This window comes from Nelumbo lutea, chromosome 4 (genome assembly GCF_056320005.1).
Source record: "Nelumbo lutea isolate HS-2025 chromosome 4, American lotus-T2T, whole genome shotgun sequence".
In the NCBI taxonomy this organism is placed as follows: Eukaryota; Viridiplantae; Streptophyta; class Magnoliopsida; order Proteales; family Nelumbonaceae; genus Nelumbo; species Nelumbo lutea.
The window spans coordinates 36,204,783-36,225,465 of record NC_142687.1 but is presented as its reverse complement, the minus strand read 5'-3'; the positions used below and the strand labels follow the sequence as shown (position 1 = coordinate 36,225,465).

At 34.5% G+C, this 20,683-nt stretch overlaps 1 pseudogene across 1 annotated transcript; it reads left to right on the top strand.

The window, feature by feature from the left end:
- Nucleotides 1-6,702: 6,702 nt before the first annotated feature.
- LOC148855205 (putative leucine-rich repeat receptor-like serine/threonine-protein kinase At2g19230) lies at nucleotides 6,703-16,360 on the top strand (annotated as a pseudogene). The gene is made up of 13 exons (XR_016112982.1): nucleotides 6,703-6,781; nucleotides 9,693-10,238; nucleotides 10,397-10,881; nucleotides 11,536-11,617; nucleotides 11,705-11,776; nucleotides 11,974-12,045; nucleotides 12,126-12,206; nucleotides 12,707-12,858; nucleotides 12,964-13,229; nucleotides 13,391-13,517; nucleotides 15,404-15,466; nucleotides 15,551-15,740; nucleotides 15,833-16,360. The product of XR_016112982.1 is annotated as a putative leucine-rich repeat receptor-like serine/threonine-protein kinase At2g19230 (transcript).
- The last annotated feature ends 4,323 nt before the right edge of the window (nucleotides 16,361-20,683 follow it).

Below are 20,683 nucleotides of genomic sequence, written 5' to 3'. Positions count from 1 at the left end.
TTAGCACAAGGTATGTGGTGGATCTGTGCTTGTCCACCCTTTAAGCCCAATGGACTTTTTGTGTAAAGGGTATTAGAGAACAAAAACTATTCTGGGATTGAATACCTCATCTAACAGTTTAAGCTTTTAGGTCGGATATTTCCTCTTCCTCGGGATTCTAGATCTAGTAGGCACATTAGGTAAGCACAAAGAGTGAGCACCTAATAGCTGTGTGACACCTGCCCTAGCTAATGTATCTCTCATTCAAATGTTTTTCTCTGTTAGACAGGAATTATCTGTTATCTTATTATTTTTGTCAAAATAATTAAAATAAAAAAAAAACAAAAAAAGGAAAACTCATTAGCTAGGACAGGTGTCACACAGCTATTAGGTGCTCACTCATTATGCTTACCTAACGTGCCTACTACATCCAGACCCTTGTAATGCACGATATTTCTGTCACTAAAACTCTGTTATTTCATGTATATCCCCCTGCATCTGTTAAAAAAGTTGGCCTAGAATTGCCTTGTATAAATAGATATAGTAATGAAATGTGATAATAAAATTTGAAACCAAGCCTTCCTCCAACCATCTTAGGAACCAAACTAATAGTGATCTGGACAACCTTAGGGTATTATTATCAAAGTTTGTATTGAACGCAGGAAACTGAGCATTTCATCAAGTTAAAAGAGCATGAGCATTCTCGTTAAATGATGGAAAATGAATGAATGATTTCCTTAAAATTGCTATTTGGTATTTGCTAGCAAGTAAAAATGACTAGAAAATGAACATTTTCCAAAACGTCAGTACAAATTATAAGAAAATGACATTCCTTCTAACTTTTGTGAAGTGATTTTTCAAAAGTAGTTGACCTTCTCTATTCAGGTTTATTTTCCAAGTTAAGCGAAGCACCAGGAAAATCACGTATATGATTCCAAGGAAATCATTTGTTTTGCTCCATTTTACAAGCAACCAAATACAGCTTTAGGATCCATCCCCATCAAATTCAGTGTTTACTTGTTACAAATTTTAGCTAGGAGTGATGCATTGTCTTTGGATCTACTCTTTGTGCCCTTTCGCTTTTAAATTGTATTGCTTAAGCCTTAAATAATACATTGCTTTGCATTTAGTTTACTCAGTGCTAATTGACTACCTAGATTGAAACCATATCCAATGTCTTGCATTAGTTAAGCAAATTTGTACACTATTAGAGCAAGTGAGAGACAATAAGTCAGCCTATTTTGAATTTCTTAGCCAACTTCCCTATTCTCTCAATTTGGACTTATGAAGCATAAAATCTGGTCCAAAGACTGAATTGGGATCTCCTGCCAACAAAATACGTTCCAACCCCCTACCAGCACTATCTAACACCCTACTTTTCACCATGAAATTAACGGGGACCAACCATAAAAGTGAGACACACCATGTATGAGATATGCAGTGTCAGATGATGTTGATAGGCTGTTGGAAAATGTATTCTGTTGGCAGGCGATCCAGACTCCGAACCCACAAGTTCAAAATTGGAGTACATTTTAAATGTGGATAATAAAAGTGGTAGGAAGAATCCAACCCTCAATTTTTGCCAATGTAATCAGACCAGGACCGGATGAAAAACTGGAAATTAAAGGTTTTACTGGGTCACAGTTTTAATGGTTTAACCATTAGTTAGATCATTCATACTGTAAAAATTAACTGTAAAGAAAGGGACCCAGAAAGATCACCAGATCACTGCTCAACTGCTAGTTCCCATTGGAGTCTGACAACACTGATTTTAGTACATAAAAAAGAAGAAAATGGATGTGAAGCTTGATGCAACCAGGTCCTCACCTCACCTCATTTTCTTATGTGAAATTTCAAAGAGAAAGAGAGAGATGATTTTGATTGATCTACTTTTAAGCTTGATAATGCAAATGTCCGTGTACAAATCTTTCTTTAATGGTGTAGAATCCAGTTTTCAAATTATTTATGACGCTTCCTACCAAGAAAATGCCTTCTTTTAATGATTTAAAATTACTATTCTGATGTCAAAGTTTGTGTTGGAGAACCTTTAGTGCTACATTTACATTGATGGCCTCCAGTTCTAGTCATTACAACCTCTCTCTCTCCTTCTCTCATTGAAGAAGATTTTTCCTATGAAAATTTTCTTAACAGCAATCTTAAAGGAGAAATGTATTTAGAGCACAAGAAGAATCTCACTCTGAAGAGAAAGCAACAGAAACTCTGTAAATTAAGTAAATTTATTTATAATTTATGGAAAAATATTAAAGGTATAGACTGTATAGTTTAAGCATATTAGATTGCTCTAATAAAGAAACCCTAGTAAAAAGCATTTGGAAACAAAGAACAAAGAACTGAAAAAGCTACTTGCATAAAAACAAACAAATGGTGAAATTGAACAGCTTGAAGTTATTGGTTTCAAATACAAATTATAATGGTCGTAGTAATGGTAAGAGGACTACTACAAGTTAAGCATACACACAACGAATGGGGCCATCTTCAGCCTGAGCTGGACTTTGGTACTCCCAGTGGTGTTCCAATGGGCATCCCACGGAGTGCGTCAATCCGTGACCCATACGGTCTCGGATCTACTATTCATGAATTTTTTACATCGTTATCCACGGGACATAACAGTTGCGCATTGGAAATATACTACATCTCCTCATGATTCCCAATATACGGGTGCCATGTGATGTGAGGCGCGCTCTTCCACAGCTCATCTGAACTCTCAGTGACAAATTAGTACACATGTAAAGGAAATACATGGCTTGACATCTGAAATTCAACTACTGGTATCTTACAAAGTTATGCTCTGTGCTTGGGACAAAGATGGGCCCACAGATTTCTTGGATTCCACCTTTTGAGAACTGGAACTTTGAAAATAGTGGAATTCAAGCCTTCAAATGCGGAATTTTGAAGGTTATCTGAATTCTGCAGAGTTTGGTGAATTTTGATTCAGTTTCTTTCCTCGAATTCAGCACTCATCCAAACACAATCCACAAGTAACAATGGGCTCACTATATGACCACATTAAAAAATTAAGGCCATGTGGCCAATTTGCTGAAAATTGGGCAAAGGATGAATTCCATTTCTGAATGGATCACCTTTAGATGGATTTTCACACCACTAGAACAATTGGTAGGATTCTTTCTAGGTCTCTTTGATACCTCATCCTCAGGCAGAGCAAAAGTAGTGAATTCTCTCTTTCTCTCTCTAGATGAACCACAGTCACAAAGCTTTTCCTTGGGATGAGGATAGAGCTATTGATTCAATTCAACTAAACTAAGCAATTTTTTTATGAAACCACCCAACCCAAACAGTAGAAATGATTAGATAAACCAAAGGAAACAAAGCTTTAATAACTGACAATTAGACAATCACAGTACTTGGGACTTAGCAGCGAAATCAGTGTCTAGACAAGTTCTTCCACACCAGCAGTGAGGGCATTGGCACTTTGTTAACTTGCTGATTAAATAATCTCTATTTACAGTTACTTGACAAATCCCCTTCACGGATGTTGGGAGAGAGTCCAAAGATGGTTCTAAGGAAGAGTGACGCTTGCTTTTCTAGCTACAATCTTAGGATTTTAACACTTTGACTCCAACCCCCCCCCCCCCCAACTGCATTACATAATGAGATCACATTCTCCTTTGAGCATTAACCACAGATGATATTCCATTTTAATGGTGATGGACATGATCTTATCTCCATTAAAACAGAATCTTTGGGTGGCAACATTTAAAAAAAAAAGAACCTTGACATGCAACTTTATTCTATGCCAGAAGGTAGAACAACCTTGTCACCATCTTTATGGAATTCCTTGATTCTTGTTTAACATCCAAACCACTAAACTTTTAGCATATTTCCATTGGATGCATGGTTTAAAGAAAGGATTAAAATTTTGCAATCGACCATCGATAGGTTGCTTTTTAAGGATTTTATCACAAAACCTTTGTTTTAAATGCTTATTTATATTATTACGACCCACTCCCAAATTAAAAAAAAAAAAAAAGCTAAAAAAATAGCAAGCATTAGGTTCAAAGTATTGGTATATATACTCATGTGATCATATTTGGGTGTATTGATATTTTGAATCCAGGTTTTTAAAATTAAGTTTAACAACAAATTGGTCAGGGATTTAGTTTCTAGATTGAATGGTCCAAGTATTCGAACTGAACAATTGGCCCATTTTGACAAAAAATTGTCAAAACTATTGAATGGTTCAAACAGTTCAACCACCCAGGTGAGCGGTGCATTTGCACTCCTTCCAAACTCAGCCTTAGTTGAAAGTATCAATACTATCATATTGTATGATATGTACTCCAGGGTTTCCCAAACGCTAAATACTGAGGGTTAGGGCCTTTTAATAAGTTTAAACATTAATACCCATCCTTGTATTTCTGATTTAATTCATTTTGATCTAACCTCTTTTGCAAGGTCTGTATAACTGATGAACGAAATTGACCTTAGGGCCTTATTTGGGAAAAAACATTAATTCCCATCTTAATATATCTATTTATGAATTACAAAACTGAAAAAAAGAGTATCAATTGTTGAAAACTCGCAATCGGCAATGTATTTCATCATGTAATAATCTTTTTCATTGTTTTTTAGGAAATAAAAAAAATTAATAAATCTTAGGAGAGGGGATATCACATGACCCTCAAAAGATACATTAGAACAAACAAGCTTAAATAAAAAAAATTAGCAAACAACACTAAGGGCCCGTTTGGTTCATAGGATCAAAATGGGCCATTCTAATTCTAACTGTTTGATTGGGCGGAATCAAACTCCTATTCCTATGAATGTCATTCCCCCATTTGAGGGAATGTCTCCTTCCCTTGGGAATGAAATCTCATTCTTACTAATTCCATTTTCCATTTCGATTCTTGTCTGAACCAAACAGACTATAAAAATATAATACCAATTCCTACTTGCTAACCAAACCGGCCCAGATTTTTCTTGTTATTCCTTATTCACTCCGTCCAAAAATGACCACTTTCACAAAGTCAATTAGGGAGAGAGAGAGAGAGAGAAGCAAGAAGCATTAAATCACTCCCTTAATTTTGTGCACATGTGAACTGCCGACAAGAAAGTGCATAACCCAAATCAACAACGGTTTCCAACGGAGCTCTCTCACACTCACAACAGCCATTTTCGGTCTTTTTCTGAGGGTGGTTGAATACTTGGCCTTTGATTATTTATATATCCTTTCCTTCCTTCTAAGCCCTCTATTAAGTAATCTCTCTCTCCCCACCCCACCCTTCTCACCTAAAACCCTTTATTCATTTATTATAATTCCATTAATCATTCTGATTCACCCTCTCACTCACCCCATTTGGTTGGTAACTTGGATATTTCATACTTCTTTATTTCTTCCATTCATCATCATTCACCCTCTCAGAGCCAACTGTCGTTTTCTCACATCCTTGGATCACTTTGTCACCGTCCGATGGGTTGGGCTGGGCCTCTGGGCCCCCATTGTATTGTGTCGCAGTTTTGGTCTTTTCTGGACTAGAATTAACAAATACCTGTAGATGGATCGAAACTTCTAACGTCTATGTATTCGAAATCACATCCATTAAAACTAACATTAAGCAATGTTTTCAAAACCAGACCAGTCCGAACGGTTGGACCGAAAAAAACCAACTTAAGTGATCAATTCCATTTCACCCTAAAATCGCTTTTTAGTCAAAAACTGCTGATTTGATCAACGAACCACTGACCCGAGCAGTCAAGTCGTCGAATCATCAACCCAGACGGTGGTTTTCGACCATTTTTTATTTTTTTTGCCAAAATGGGCCTTCCATTCAGTTTGAACAATCAGGCCATTCAACCCAAAAACCTTGACCCCATAACGGTTTCCTGTCTGATTCGATTTTAAAAACCTTGAAGCATAATCGAAGCCAAAGTACTTTTCAATATAACCATGTTGTTGTCGATTAAAATGATTATCATATACCCGGATCGAATTAGAAGAAAAGGAAAAAAGTACATATTGATTTGTCTTAATACCATTGAGAAGTAGTACATGAAAGAAAAATATGGTAAATGCTTATTAAACAATGTTTAATACACAACAGTTTGACTAAAATTTTATCGCATTTTTCATTTTTGAAACTAAACTTTACATAAATTTAGGGGGTATTCCACAATGTGATTTGTTTTTCTTGTTGCTGGTTTTAAAAACAAAACCATCTGGTTTGAAAACAAATTATTTCTCAAAATAAAAACACAAAAATCATTTTCTTGGTTGTGTGTTAGCTTTCCGTTTTTAAAACTGAAGCCAAAAACATGTTCTTGAATTTGGTTTCAGAAATATGTTTTTACCTAATTATTCAACTTCATGTTCCATAAATCATATAATTTTTGTATTAAAAACTTTTATTTTTGTTTTAAAAACCAATATTTCGTTGATTCTAAAAGCAAGTATTGTTTTTTAAAACAAAACCAATTTATTTTTCCTTTTGAAAATAAAAATAGAGTTCAAGTTCAAGAACATATTTTTATTTATTTGTTTTTATTGATGTAGCTATTCCAAAAACAAATGAAAATAAAAACATTTATATTATAGAATGCCCCCTTAATTTCCCTTGTCATATTACAGTGATTGAAACCAAATTTTACCAATAATTTATGAACTAGTCAAATTTGATTCTATATATAGATGGACATAAATAGAGAGTAGAGAGCAGGAATGCGGGATTATATCGAAGAGAGTAATCAATGAAGATTTCCTTGAAGTTCATATTGTTGGTGGGCTATTTGGCAGCTATCATCCTTGTTAATGGGCAACCCCAATCCGGTATTCCATGTCTAATTATCTGGAATTTTGATAAAAAAAATGAAAACATATATTTTCTTATTGTTTTTATTTTTCGTCCTATCACCTCTAGTATATGGATTTTGGAATTATGCAAAACATGGGGTAATATGGGTGCAGTTCCCTCATAGAAGTGTAAGGCTCGGTGTGAAATAGGTAAAAATGCAAAAACGACAATGCAAAATTTTGTATTTTATATTATTTTATGTATTTTTACTGTGTATATTTGTATTAATTTGTATTCTTTTCATACTGAGCCTAAGGTTGTATTTGGTTGTAGTGTAAATAAATTTTCACCGGTGCATGTAAAATTATGGTAGTACAAAATAAAAGTATCAATGTGAGTCCACTTACAAATGAACAAGACCCAATTCAATTCAAATCCAATACAAATAAAACCCAATCCAATCCATTAAAATGTAAATGGACTGGATTGGATCCAATCCAAACCGAATGAAATATCAAAAATTATATAAAAATATAACATATAAAAAAATTACAAAAATATATCAAAATTAAAAAAATATGAAAATTACAAAATATACCCTTTTGGCATTGAAAAAACACTTTTACAAAAGTGTTTTGATAAAAGTACTGTCATAAAAGTGCTTTTATGAAAGTATTTTGTAAAAGAGCTTTCCTAATAGTACTTATGTAGAAGTGTTTTTATAAAAGTAATTTTGTATGTGTTTTTGTAAAAGTACTTTAGCAGGTGTTTTTATAAAAGTACTTTCATAGGATTTCTTTATAAAAGTGCTTTTGTAAAAATGCTTTTATAAAGTACTTTTTTAGAAGTGCTTTTATAAAAGTACTTTTTTAGAAGTGCTTTTATATAAGTACTTTCGTAAAAGTGTTTTTTGTAAAAGTGCTTCCATAAAAGTTCTTTCATTAGTGCTTTTATAGGTGATTTTAGAAAAGTACTTTCGTGTAAAAGTACTTTTTTAAATTACTTCTATAAAAGTACTATCATAAAAGTACTTTTATAAAAATGTTTTAGTAAAAGTTCTTTCACAAAAGTACTTTTAATAAAATTACATTTATAAAAGTATTTTTGTAAAAGTGCTTTTGTAAAAATACTTTCATAAAAGTGATTTTATGTCAGCTTCAGTTTTGATCGGTTTCAAATTGGACAAGGGCTTGGCCTCATGATCAAATTATTGAAAAATTGGTTTAGGTCCAATTCAGACCAATAAGAATATGAACCAATTTATTTTGGATTGGCTTAATCCAATAATTATAATAGACCATCCAAATCCAATTTGATAAGTCTAATCTAAATCAAGTCGACTACACCCTTAGTGCAAATGATTTAGATGCAAATTCTGATTTATTTTTATCTCAAACTTTACTTTATTTTATTTGATCGAGTACAAATGAAGTAAAATAAAACATAAAACAAAATTAAACTAGAATTTACATTTTTTTCATTTACACTCCCATCCATTTATATTAATACAAACAAGATTGTATTGCAACCAAACAGCAATAATATTAAACTCGCAAACCGCTCAAACAGGATATTATGAAATTCGAACTTAACTCCCTTACTCGAGTCAAAGCTGAAGTCAATTGTCTTCAATCAATTTCAAGTATCCAAAACTTAATTAATACCTTTCGCTTTTCCAAAACACCGAACACCAAAATCAAATCAATGAGTTCAATTAAATATGGTTTAATTTCGTCATTTCAATTGGATATTTCGAGTTTTGATGACCACGCGAGTAAATGGAGACTTGGAGAGTGAGGATTCCCATGTAGACATAGACGGGTTTTTTTGCATAGTACCCCGTCACACACCGTTGCCATTCTTAAAAGTGGGGCCAGGTTAGGTTAAGTAAACCTTGACCCGACCCACTTTGTTGAACACCCAATTTTAACCCTATCCCAACCTATTGCGTGTTTTTTTGAATCGAAAGGAACATAGGCTACACAACCAATTGTCTAAAACTCATTATGAGTTTTTACAATTTTTTTAAATTTATCACAATTTTTTAAAAATGTCTAAAATTATTATATCACTAATTAGTGTTAAACAGACCAACAGATGTTAATATATATATATATATATATATATATATATATATATATATATATATATATTTAGACATGGAAAAAAGAAAACAATTCAAACAATATTTTCAAATATAAAATACAAGAAAAACATAGAAATTACAAAAAATATAAAAAATTAAAAAACTTGCAAATAAAATAAAAATTATTTTTAAATTATAGAAATTGAAAAATAAAATCAGAAAATAAAAATTGTAGAAAAAACATAAAATTATAGAAAAGCATAGAAATTACAAATAAATAACTAAAAATACAAGAAAGTTTATAAATTGTATAAAATAAAAATGTAAAAAAATAGAAATTATAAAAAAAAATATTAGAAGTAGTGAAGAAAATAAATCACGATGAGTTTAGAAGAAAAATTATGGTGAGTTTAAGAGAAATGCTGAAAATTAATGGTGAATTTTTAGACAAATTCCTATTTAAGAAAGTAGTGAAGGAGATGACTGGATTTGGAAAGAAGAGTTGGACATGATCGAAATTACATCTACATTAAGCTAGCTGTAGACCCAGATCCTGCCCTGCCCGGCAAGCCTTAGCTTCAATCACTTCTGAGCAATCCTTTTCACATATATGGGGATAGGCATACCCCTTCCTACAAAATATTCACCCCTGTAATTTAATTTTTAAACTGAAATGCAGGCCATAGAGAGAAAAAAAAAAAAAAAAAAGTTGCATATCGTTGTTTGCTATGTTTCACTATAATCTGGTCATTTTGTTCATGTTTAAAGGTTTTACTTCGAAACTTTGTTCCCTCGACTGAATCCACTACTCTAAATTTTTACTTGTTCTGTTTGGATAATTCGTTTCTGAAACCATTAAGGATGGATAAGCGTCGATTGTGGGATACTCGAGGGTTCCAGTTACACTGATGACAATACGGGCATATTTTACTCTTCTGATTCAAAGTTACGGAAACCGGACAAAATATGAAAATCTCCTCCATTTACATGTCCACCTATCTTGAACGGCAATTCTCAAACGTTAGAAGCTTTCCGGAAGGAAGCAAGAACTGTTACACCCTCAAACCAGCACAAGGCAGGGCTTTTAATTATTCGATCAGAGCTTCCTTCATGTAAGGCAATTACGATTCAAAAAACCAGGTACCGGAATTCGATCTTTATCTCGGGGTTAATCTCTGGGACACTGTGAAGCTGGACAATGCATCCCATGCTCAAGTGAAGGAGATAATTTATGTCCCCACCAGTGATCATATACAAGTCTGCCTCTTTAACACCAACCTCGGAACACCTTTCATCTCAGCACTGGAGCTAAGGCCTGTGAACAATGCCATTTATAGATCAAAGTCTGGATCTCTAGAGCTCTACGCCCGGCTTGATGCTGGATCAACAACCAGTCAGAAAGTCAGGTAAGTAGGCTTTTGTTTTTTTTTCCTTGATTACAACGTTGAAAAAAAAAAGTTAGAAGCCAAGAGTAGAGTTGCTTAAATTTGCTCAGGTTGATTTCCTAGTTCATCTTCTGCTAATAAGTGATTCATGCATGTTGATATATACACGTCACCTGCAGGGACCAAAATGACATCTACGATCGAATCTGGTCACCCTTTAGCCCGCCTTATTTGGAATCGTTCCAAACCTCGTTTGCTGTCGACCCCCAGACTCCCAACGACTTCCAACTGCCATCAAAAGTCATGAGCACTGCAGTCAGACCAAAAAATGGAGGTGGCTTCTTGGAGTTCAACTTGCCCCTGGAGGATCCCAATTCACAATTTTATATGTACATGCATTTTGCTGAAGTTGAAAGGATCCAGAGCAATCAGTTGAGAAGTTTCAGAATTTTCCTGAATGGTGAACTCTGGTATAAAGATGAGGTGGTTCCTGAATACCTATCGTCAAACACCATCTATTCCACAGGACCAGTAGAAATAAGTGGACAGGAGGTTCGGGTTTCTATGAATAAAACAAAAAACTCCACTCTTCCTCCCACGTTCAATGCCTTGGAGATTTACTTGGTTAAGGAGCTTTTACACTTTCCAACAAACAATGAAGATTGTATGTCCACTCTTGTCTACATATTTTTTAGGACTAGTATTACTTTTCCTTAAAAGTTCTAGCACATCATTAACCTGCAATTGATTTCTCTCCTAATTCAATTTTTTTAACTAATGTTGACATCACAACCATAGCTATTTTCGCTCATTGGTCATTTCTCTTATAGTGGGGTGGGAGAGAGAGAGACAGAGAGAGAGAAGACCATTCAATTGGTGGCACTTTCAGGATTGAGTCGATTGAGCATAAACTACTGCTGCCTCAATTCTTTGATACCGGCACCATTGAAATTTGAGTGAAAGGACTCTGCACCAATATAGGTGTTCCAGGATATATATGAAAGAGTGCATTAGTGATGCAATTCTTTCTTTGTTTAGTTTAGGGTAGACTTTCACTCTTTTTTTTTTTTTGTGATAAAGGAGAAAAACAAGAAGCTACACACCACAAGTTACTACAACCAATAAAAGAAAAAACCAATTACAACTAGGAGGATAAAGAAGAAAAACTACTGCTACTATAGTGCCCTTCGTTCACAAGCCAATCTGATGCAAATTTTGTTTAATTTTGACAGCATGTATTCTAGTTTGTCTCTCTTTTTCATTTGATGGAAATTTAGTTGATGCTGTTATGAATATCAAAGAAACATATGGAGTGAAGATCCATGCATTCCTCAGAATTATACTTGGGATGGTTTGAAATGCAGCTATGATGGTTATAATTCCCCTAGTATCATACTATTGTGAGTATTGCATGAATTACAATGTAAATTGAATTGGCATCATCTATAATCTGAGTGTTTTTATTGGAGCTGTCATCTTACATGCAGAGACCTGTCCTCAAGTGGATTGACTGGGGAAATAGCTCCTTCTTTTGCAAGCCTAACAGCAATACAGCACCTGTACGTATGTAATTTTCTCAATTTATCATTCTAGATGGTTCTAGAACTTGCACCATTGAAGAGTGGTCTGACACTCTAGGTGCTAATATGAGAGACATGTCTATTCATGATACCATAAACCTTCCCTAACAGTTTAGGTATTTCATCCAACATATTTATTTATTTAATATAATTTAATAGAACAAATCTTTGTTCAGGGATTTATCAGACAATAGCTTAACTGGATCAATCCCTGATTTTCTGTCACAAATGCCATCTTTGGAGTTTCTGTAAGTTATTGAGCTTTGACTGTAGAACAGGTAGAAAGTTAAAAAGAAAAAAAAAAAACTGACACATGTGTCTTTGACAGGAATTTAACAGGCAACAGACTCACAGGATCAGTTCCAATTGCTCTAATGGAGAGATCAAAGAATGGATCACTGTCATTAAGGTCTGTTCTACTCAAGCTTTTAAATAGATCACCTCAAATATTCATGCATATGAAGGTTCAATTGTAGACTCAATTATTAATAGTAAAATGGTTGTCATGCCCATTTCTTTTCAATGATTCTACAAATATTCGAGCTTTATGCTCAGCATTAAGATTCCAAGCCAATTATGTGTAACAGTTCATGGGCATGATCTATGAAAAACTATAGATCCCCAGTACTTCAGTAGTTTCAACCTTCTGTAATACTTAGTTTAGACTTTGTCACTAGATCATTGCTTATTAATTGCAGACCCTGATGGTTTCTAACATACTTTCAATCTTCTGTAATACTTAGTTTAGACTTCGTCACTAGATCATTGCTTATTAATTTCAGATCCTGATGGTTCCTGACATACTTTCAACCTTCTTTAATACTTAGTTTAGACTTTGTCACTAGATCATTGCTTATTAATTTCAGAACCTGATGGTCTCTAACATACTTTCAACAATTTCCATTCTAGTTTGGAGGGAAATCCAGATCTTTGCATGTCAGATTCTTGTAGATCCAAGAAGAAAAATATTGTTGTGCCAGTAGTTGCTTCAATTACTTCAAAGTTGTTTGTATTGATTGCACTACTTGTATCATGGAGCTTAATAAGGAGAAAACAAAGAGGTATTGGATCTTAAATTTGCTTTAACCATCTCATCCTATGTAGTAAGTATTTGTTTTAGAGTGTATCAAAAGCCTTTTATTATTTCTGTGATGTTGTTCTAGCAGTAAAGCTCTTGGTTGAAGTCAATAAATCTGATGGGTCACTGGAGTCAAGCAATCAACAGTTCGCATATAATGGGGTAGTGGAAACGCCAAAGAATAAACAGTTTACATTCTCTGAGATTGTTAGTACTACCAACAACTTCCAAACAGCCATTGGTAAGGGAGGATTTGGCACTGTTTACCATGGTTTCTTGAATGACGGCACTCAAGTTGCTGTCAAAGTGCTCTCACCTTCCTCAATTCAAGGGATTAAGGAGTTCCGAGCTGAGGTAAATTATTATAATCAAATCAAGGTTCTACAGAAAAATGTAATGAAAGGATTGAACCAAAGAAAATGTCCATTCCGCATTCTTAGTTCAACTAAATTATATTATAATGTCCCTGTGACAAACCACCAATTGTTGTGTTTCTGACTGGATTCAAATTGCAGGCTCAACTCTTGTTGCGAGTCCATCATAGGAACTTGGTCTCTTTCTTTGGGTACTGTGATGAGGGTGCAACCAAGGCCATAATTTACGAATACATGGCAAATGGAAACTTACAAGGGCATCGCTCTGGTATCTATCTGATTCTGTTTCAGGCATTTCTTATATATTCTTTTGGAGGTAAATAAAAATGTATTAAAAGAAAAAAAAATAATTACAGAAAGAGCTGAAAGGGCTTAAACATTACAAAAAATATGGCCAGCCCCGAAAGAAACCCCTATACATCTGCCCAGATCGCCCCAACACCTCAACTCAAAACAGATCCACCCAAAGCTGACACTAAAAACCACCGAAACAAGAAACTCAACCAACAATACAAAAGACTTCAGACAGCTAAGCAGAGCTGAAGAAACTGAACCGGAAAATTCAGCAAACTAAACTGCAGCCCTTCCTCTTCCTCTCACCCACCTCTGGGCTCTGGTCCCTACCCTTCTTGTCTGCTTTCATCAAACAGTCCACATAAAGATCAACAAGTTTTCTCAGCTTTTAGCTCCCTGGTAAATCCCCCCAGTCTAAAAGCCTCATCTGCCTCTTCTAGCAAAACATTCCCTTCCTCCTCCTCCTCCTTTGAAGACAAACACTGGGGAGGGATCCCTTTCAAATTTCCTTCCTTCTCCAGTCATCGAATCGCTTCTCTGACAAAGCTTTCTCCCCCCAAGAAAAACATGCCAGAGAACTTCGCAACCTCCACTCACTTCACTAAGTCCTTCCCTCTTGAGGTAAATCCAGAGCTCGAATCATCCTGGACCAACATTGCCAATTCATCCGGAATCAAATGCCCCAACTCCCTCACTTCCAGGGATCCTCCTCCTGATAAAGAAGGGCACGTTGGAATGACCCTTTGAGATTCCTCCTCCAGATCCCTTGAGACTCCTATTTCCGTCTCTTTCTCAGGCCGGAAATCCTGCAGAAGCACCTCCAACTCATTCCCACATACATAGCCAAGTTCCCCCATACTGTGTTCTTTCCCCCATCCTTCCTTGTTAAGCTCACTATGAATCTCAACCCTTATTAGTCGTCCTCTTGCACGAGAGTCTCAGGCCTGCCTTTTTGCAGACCACTTTGGATAGGATCAGATTACTCAAGCATTTCTTATATATACAAACTGCTACTTGAAAAACATACGGTTTTGTAACTGTTATGGATCCAATTCCTTTTAGGCTCCATTTGTTTGCAATGCAAATCTGAGCCGGATATAAATTCAGAACCTGGTCCAATTTTGCATATCCATTTGTTAATTTGTGACTATGATTTGCACTCTTATCCAAGGTTCAAAATAGTGATACGCCTGATACGTCAGTATGATAGTTTTTTTTTTTAGTATTTTTTTCAAATCTGGTTCAGAGGGACTGGTTTAAGGTTGGCCCACCCCCTAAACTGGTTGAGAGCACAAAACACCCCCTGTAAGGGTGTATCGGGAAGTGCTTGATACAATACATATTGGCTGATACGGCCTGATACGTATCGACACTTTGAACCTATTGACAATGCAAATTTTGCATCTAAAAAACTGATACAAAATTTGGAGGACTTCCTCCTACCTTATTTCTCTTTCATGTAAAGTGAGGACCACATCAATTTTCTTCCTACCCTACTCCCAAAAAATAACCTTCCTCCCAATTCCATTCTTTTTCATATTATTTGGGAGCACATAATTTTATTGCATGTTTTACTTCTTACAGACAAACAAAACAAGGTCAATTTTGAAGAAAAAGTAAACCAGGACTTACACTCAGCCTATTTGCACTCATGTGCATTTATACCAGTGCAAAAAAAAAAGGGGGGCCTTGGCAACTTTATGATGGTAGTATTAAAAATCTTACATGGTCTTTGTATATTCGTTTCTAATGAAATAGATGATAGTGAGCGATGAAATTAAATGCAACCTCATTTTAAAACCTATGGTTCTAGTATCGACCAAAAGCATTTAACTCATGTTATTATAATTTTTACTCCAGATAAAAATCCAGATGCATTGAGTTGGGAAAAGAGACTTCGAATAGCAGTAGACGCAGCACAAGGTCAGAAAGGAGGTGCAAACCTGAATTTGCCATTTCTGTCATTCTTTCGCACTTAAACAACTAACAGAAGAACATAATTGACAGGGTTGGAATATCTGCACAATGGGTGTAAGCCACCCATAATCCACAGAGATGTGAAGACATCCAACATCTTATTGAATGAAACATTCCAAGCTAAATTAGCAGACTTCGGGCTGTCCAAGGATTTTCCCAGTGAAGGCCGAACTCATATATCAACCACAGTTGTTGGCACACCAGGTTACCTTGACCCTGAGTAAGTACTCAAACATGGAGGTTTAATTTCTCACTAGATGAATCAAAATTTTAAGGCATAAACAATGAAATTAGCTTTTTTTTTCCTTGCAGGTACTACATTTCTAACAGGTTGAATGAGAAGAGTGATGTATATAGTTTTGGGATTGTCCTATTAGAACTGATCACAGGCAGACCTGCATTTACAAAAAGCTCTGATGAAAGGATTCATATAGTGCAATGGGTGAGTCCTATGCTTGCAACAGGGGAAATAAGAAACATTGCTGACCAAAAGTTAGAAGGAGATTTCAACATTAATTCTGTCTGGAAAGCCATTGAGGTAGCAATGGCATGCTTACCAGCCACAGCCATACAGAGACCAACAATGAGTGATGTAGTAATGGAACTAAAGGAGTGTTTGGCAATGGAGACAGCACATAAAGGCGCATCAAGAGTGAATGAATACCAAAAGACCCACTCAAGCATGGCAATTGAAGTGACTCCCATGGATCTTGAAATTGAAATGAGTCCCTCAGCAAGGTAGTAGTGCATGGTGTTTACATAAAGTCTGTTTTCATATCGAATTTTATCACCAAAAAGAACCCAATGTTTTAGAGACTTATTTGCAAAATTTTAGTATATATGCAAGAGTTGTGGCACATCTACATGAACGATTAATAATTAAATGTTAAAGTACAGAATTGTTCCTGTCATCTTGTTAATTAATCTGTCCATTATGCCTTTGTGGATATCTTCTCAAAGGAAGAGGTGCTCCATTATTGTGTGTTAGGGAATAAAAACCTATTATTAAGGGATGTCACCTATCTTTTCATACCATATCTTTTCCATATCATAGATTTTCCTAATAGATTAAGCTTTTAGGTTTAATTCCTTGAGATGGTATCAAGCCTCTTTGACCAAGTGGGCTAATGTTTGATCTCCATTGCTCCATTATAAGTAATTAAATTTTAGCACAAGGTATGGGGTGGATCTGTGCTTGTCCACCCTTTAAGCCCAATGGACTTTTTGTGTAAAGGGTATTAGATAACAAAAACTATTCCGGGATTGAATACCTCATCTAACAGTTTAAACTTTTAGGTTGGATAGTTCCTCTTCCTCGAGATTCCGGATCTAGTAGGCACGTTAGGTAAGCACAAAGAATAAGCACCTAATAGCTGTGTGACACCTGCCCTAGCTAATGTATCTCTCATTCAAATGACAGGAATTATCTGTTATCTTATTATTTTTGTCAAAATAATTAAAAAAGAAACATAAAAAGGAAAACTCATTAGCTAGGACAGGTGTCACACAGCTATTAGGTGCTCATTCATTGTGCTTACCTAACGTGCCTACTACATCTGGGCCCTTGTAATGCACGATATTTCTGTCACTAAAATTCTGTTACTTCATGTATATCCCCCTGCATCTATTAAAAGTTGGCCTCGAATTGCCTTGTATAAATAGATATAGTAATCAAATGTGATAATAAAATTTGAAACCAAGCCTTCCTCCAACCATTTTAGGAACCAAACTGATAGTGATCTGGACAACCTTAGGGTATTATTACCAGAGTTTGTATTGAACGCAGGAAACTGAGCAATTCATCGAGTTAAAAGAGCATGAGCATTTTCGTGGAATAAATAATTGAGGCTATGCTTGTTTACACTGAAAATTTGAACCGGATACAGATTTTGCACTTGGTTCTACTTTGCATCTATTTCTTTGTGACTACGTGCACCCCTACCTGATTCAAAATTTGCACTTATTGGTAGTGTAAATTTTGCATTTGACAAATTCATGCAAGTCTTCCTACCTGAACTCTATCTCATATAAATTGGGGACCACATTTTTATACTATCATACTCCTAAATAAATAACCTCCCTCTCCTTTCATATAATTAAAGTGGAATCACATCATTTTACTTCCTATTCTACTCACAAACAAGCAAGGCAAGGTCAAATTTGAGTTAAAAGGTAAACCAGAATTTACACAGCCAATTCACATTCCCATACATCTGCATTATTTTGAATGAAATTTGCACATTAAACAAATAGAGCCTAAGGCTGTGTTTGTTTATAGTGCAAATTTATTTGCACTAGTACAAATGCATGAGAGTGCAAATTAAAAAAAATGCAAATTCTCATTTAATTATGTTTTGGTTTTTACTTTGATCTACTTCATGTCTTAATTTACTACATTTGTAATGAAATCAAACAAAATAAGCTAAAATGTGAAACAAAAAATAGGTCAGAACTTACATTTAAATCATTTGCACTGTCATAATTTTGCATCAGTGCAAATTTATTTGCATTGTAACCAAACACAGCCTGGATCAACCAATTATGGAGAAACTTGACGTGTACTAGCAAAGAGAATGCGCAATATTCTTATATACAATCACATAGCAGCTCCTTGTGCTCTATTTGAAATGCAAATTTCAATTGGATCATAGCAACACAAATGGGCATAGTGTAAAAATTCTGATTTACTTTGTTTTCAGATTTGGTTTTGTTTAGTTTGTCTATAACAAGTTAAACAGGAGGTAAAATGATGTAGTCCCCAAGAAAAGAGAATAGAGGCAGGAGGTAGATTATTTGTTTGGCAAGAGTAAGGTGAGAAGCAAAGTAATGTGGTTTGAACATTAAAATTTCCCATCATATAAGAGCGCAAAAAATAGTTATAAAACAAAATGATGAAAAACTGAACTGATGCAAAATTTTTATCCGGTTCAGAAGTACCACAAACTAACATTGCCTTAACTTGATGTTAAGCACATTTTTTTTGTTGCATAATCTTAAGTAACTATAGACATAAAAATAATGCAATATCGATGTTATAATTTTGCATCACTAAAAGAAAAATAAAAAGACTCAAAATAGATAGAGGGACTGAATATGATATATAAACCATCAAAAAATTCTTTGAAGAAAATGGAATTGTACATGAAATTACAACCCCTTACTATTTTGAATCTAATGGAATTGCAGAAAAACTCAACAAAACAATAAAAGAAATGATAGATACTACGTTAATTAATTCAAGTGCACCTTTTAACTTTTGGGAGGAAGCAATCCTAATGACTTGTCACCTATATAATAGAATACCGCCTAAGAAGAAAGGATAAATACCTTTTTGAACTTTGGCATAACAGGAAATCCAATTTAAACTATTTAAAAGTTTGGGACTGCTTAGTAAATATTGGAATACCTGAACCTAAAATAAAGAAATTAGGACCGAAAACCTTTGATTGTGTGTTCATTGGATACGTGCAAAACAGTGCAACTTATTGGTTCCTTGTAATTAAAACTATTGATAATGTTTTAGAATCCAACATAATAATTGAGTCCTGAGATGCATAATTCTTTGAGCATGTTTTTTTATAGAGAAAATAAACAATCAATAGGGAACCTCCCCAAGTCCATAACAAAAACCAAGAACAAGAGTTGAATGTTTAAGAAATCAGTACTCTATTTAATAAGGGGAACAATGATTCTAATAATCAAGAACCATACTTAAGGAGAAGTAAAAGACAAAGAAAAGAAACAAACTTGAGTGATGGAATATCCACATTTCTAGTGGACAAAGACCTAATAACCTATTAGGAAGCCATAACCTCCCCTGATGCAATATTCTAGAAAGAAGTCATAAAAAGTGAAATAAACTCTTTAGACACTAATCACACTTGGGAACTTGTAAATCTCCCACCTGAAACTAAGGCACTAGATTGTAAATGGATATTCACATATTCCCCAATTGCAAGGTTAACTACAATTAGAGTCTTGCTTGTTATAACATCTATTTACAAAGTAATAGTTCATCAAATGGACATAAAAACAAACTTTCCTAAATGGAGAATTAAATGAAGAAATATAGATTAAGCAACCTAAAGGTTTTGTAGCGCCAGGACAAGAGAACAAAGTGTGTACACTAATAAAGTCCTTGTATGACTTAAAACAAGCTTTCAAACAATGGCATGAAAAGTTTGATAATGTATTAATAACAAATGGGTATAACAGAAATGATTCCGATAAATGTGTCTATAGCAAGTTTGTTAATGATAGAGTCATGATCTGTTTGTATGTTGATGATATATTAATAATGGGAACAAGTACAAAGGTAATGAAAAAAACAAAATAGTTCTTAATGTCCAAATGTAGACATTATGTAAAAACTATACTTAAGAAGTTTGAACACCTTGACTGTAAACCAATTAAGACACTACTTGACTATATTATCCACTTAAGAAAAACATATAGGAGAATTTGTTTCACAAAAGGAGTATGTAAGTATAATTGGATCTGTGTCTTACTTAATGAACTGTACAAGACCAGATATAGCAATAGCAATTGAAAAATTAAGTCAACATACTTATAATCCCAAGAATGAACATTGGAAAACTCTAGTATGGTTATTAAAATATTTAAAAGAAACTATAAATTTTGGTTTGTATTATTTAAGTTTTACTCATATTTTAGAAGGCTTTATTGTTGCGAATTTAGATTTCAGATTTAAAAAGTAGTATTTCCACTAGTGGGTATGTCTTTACACTAAGAGGTGAGACAGTTTCTTGGAGATCAGTAAAGCAGTCTTATAACACAACTTCAACAATGGAGGCTAAATTTATTGCATTAGAATTGATAGGGTCCGAGGTAGAGTGGCTAAGGAACTTATTGGTGGATATACCACTTTGGCCATGGCTAGTTCCATCTATATCTCTCCATTGTGATAGTCAAACAATAATATTCAGAGCTAAGAATAAAATATATAACAGTAAAAAAATGCACAACTTGGTAAGACAATACCTCAACGAATGAACAATCACACTAGGTTTTATAAGGTTTAAAAAGAATCTTGCAGATTTGTTAACCCATAGACTTCTAAAGTGGTTTATGAGGCATCGGTATGAATGGGGTAGAAGCCCGTCACATAAGTAATTAATGATGAATGCCCAACCTATGTGAAAA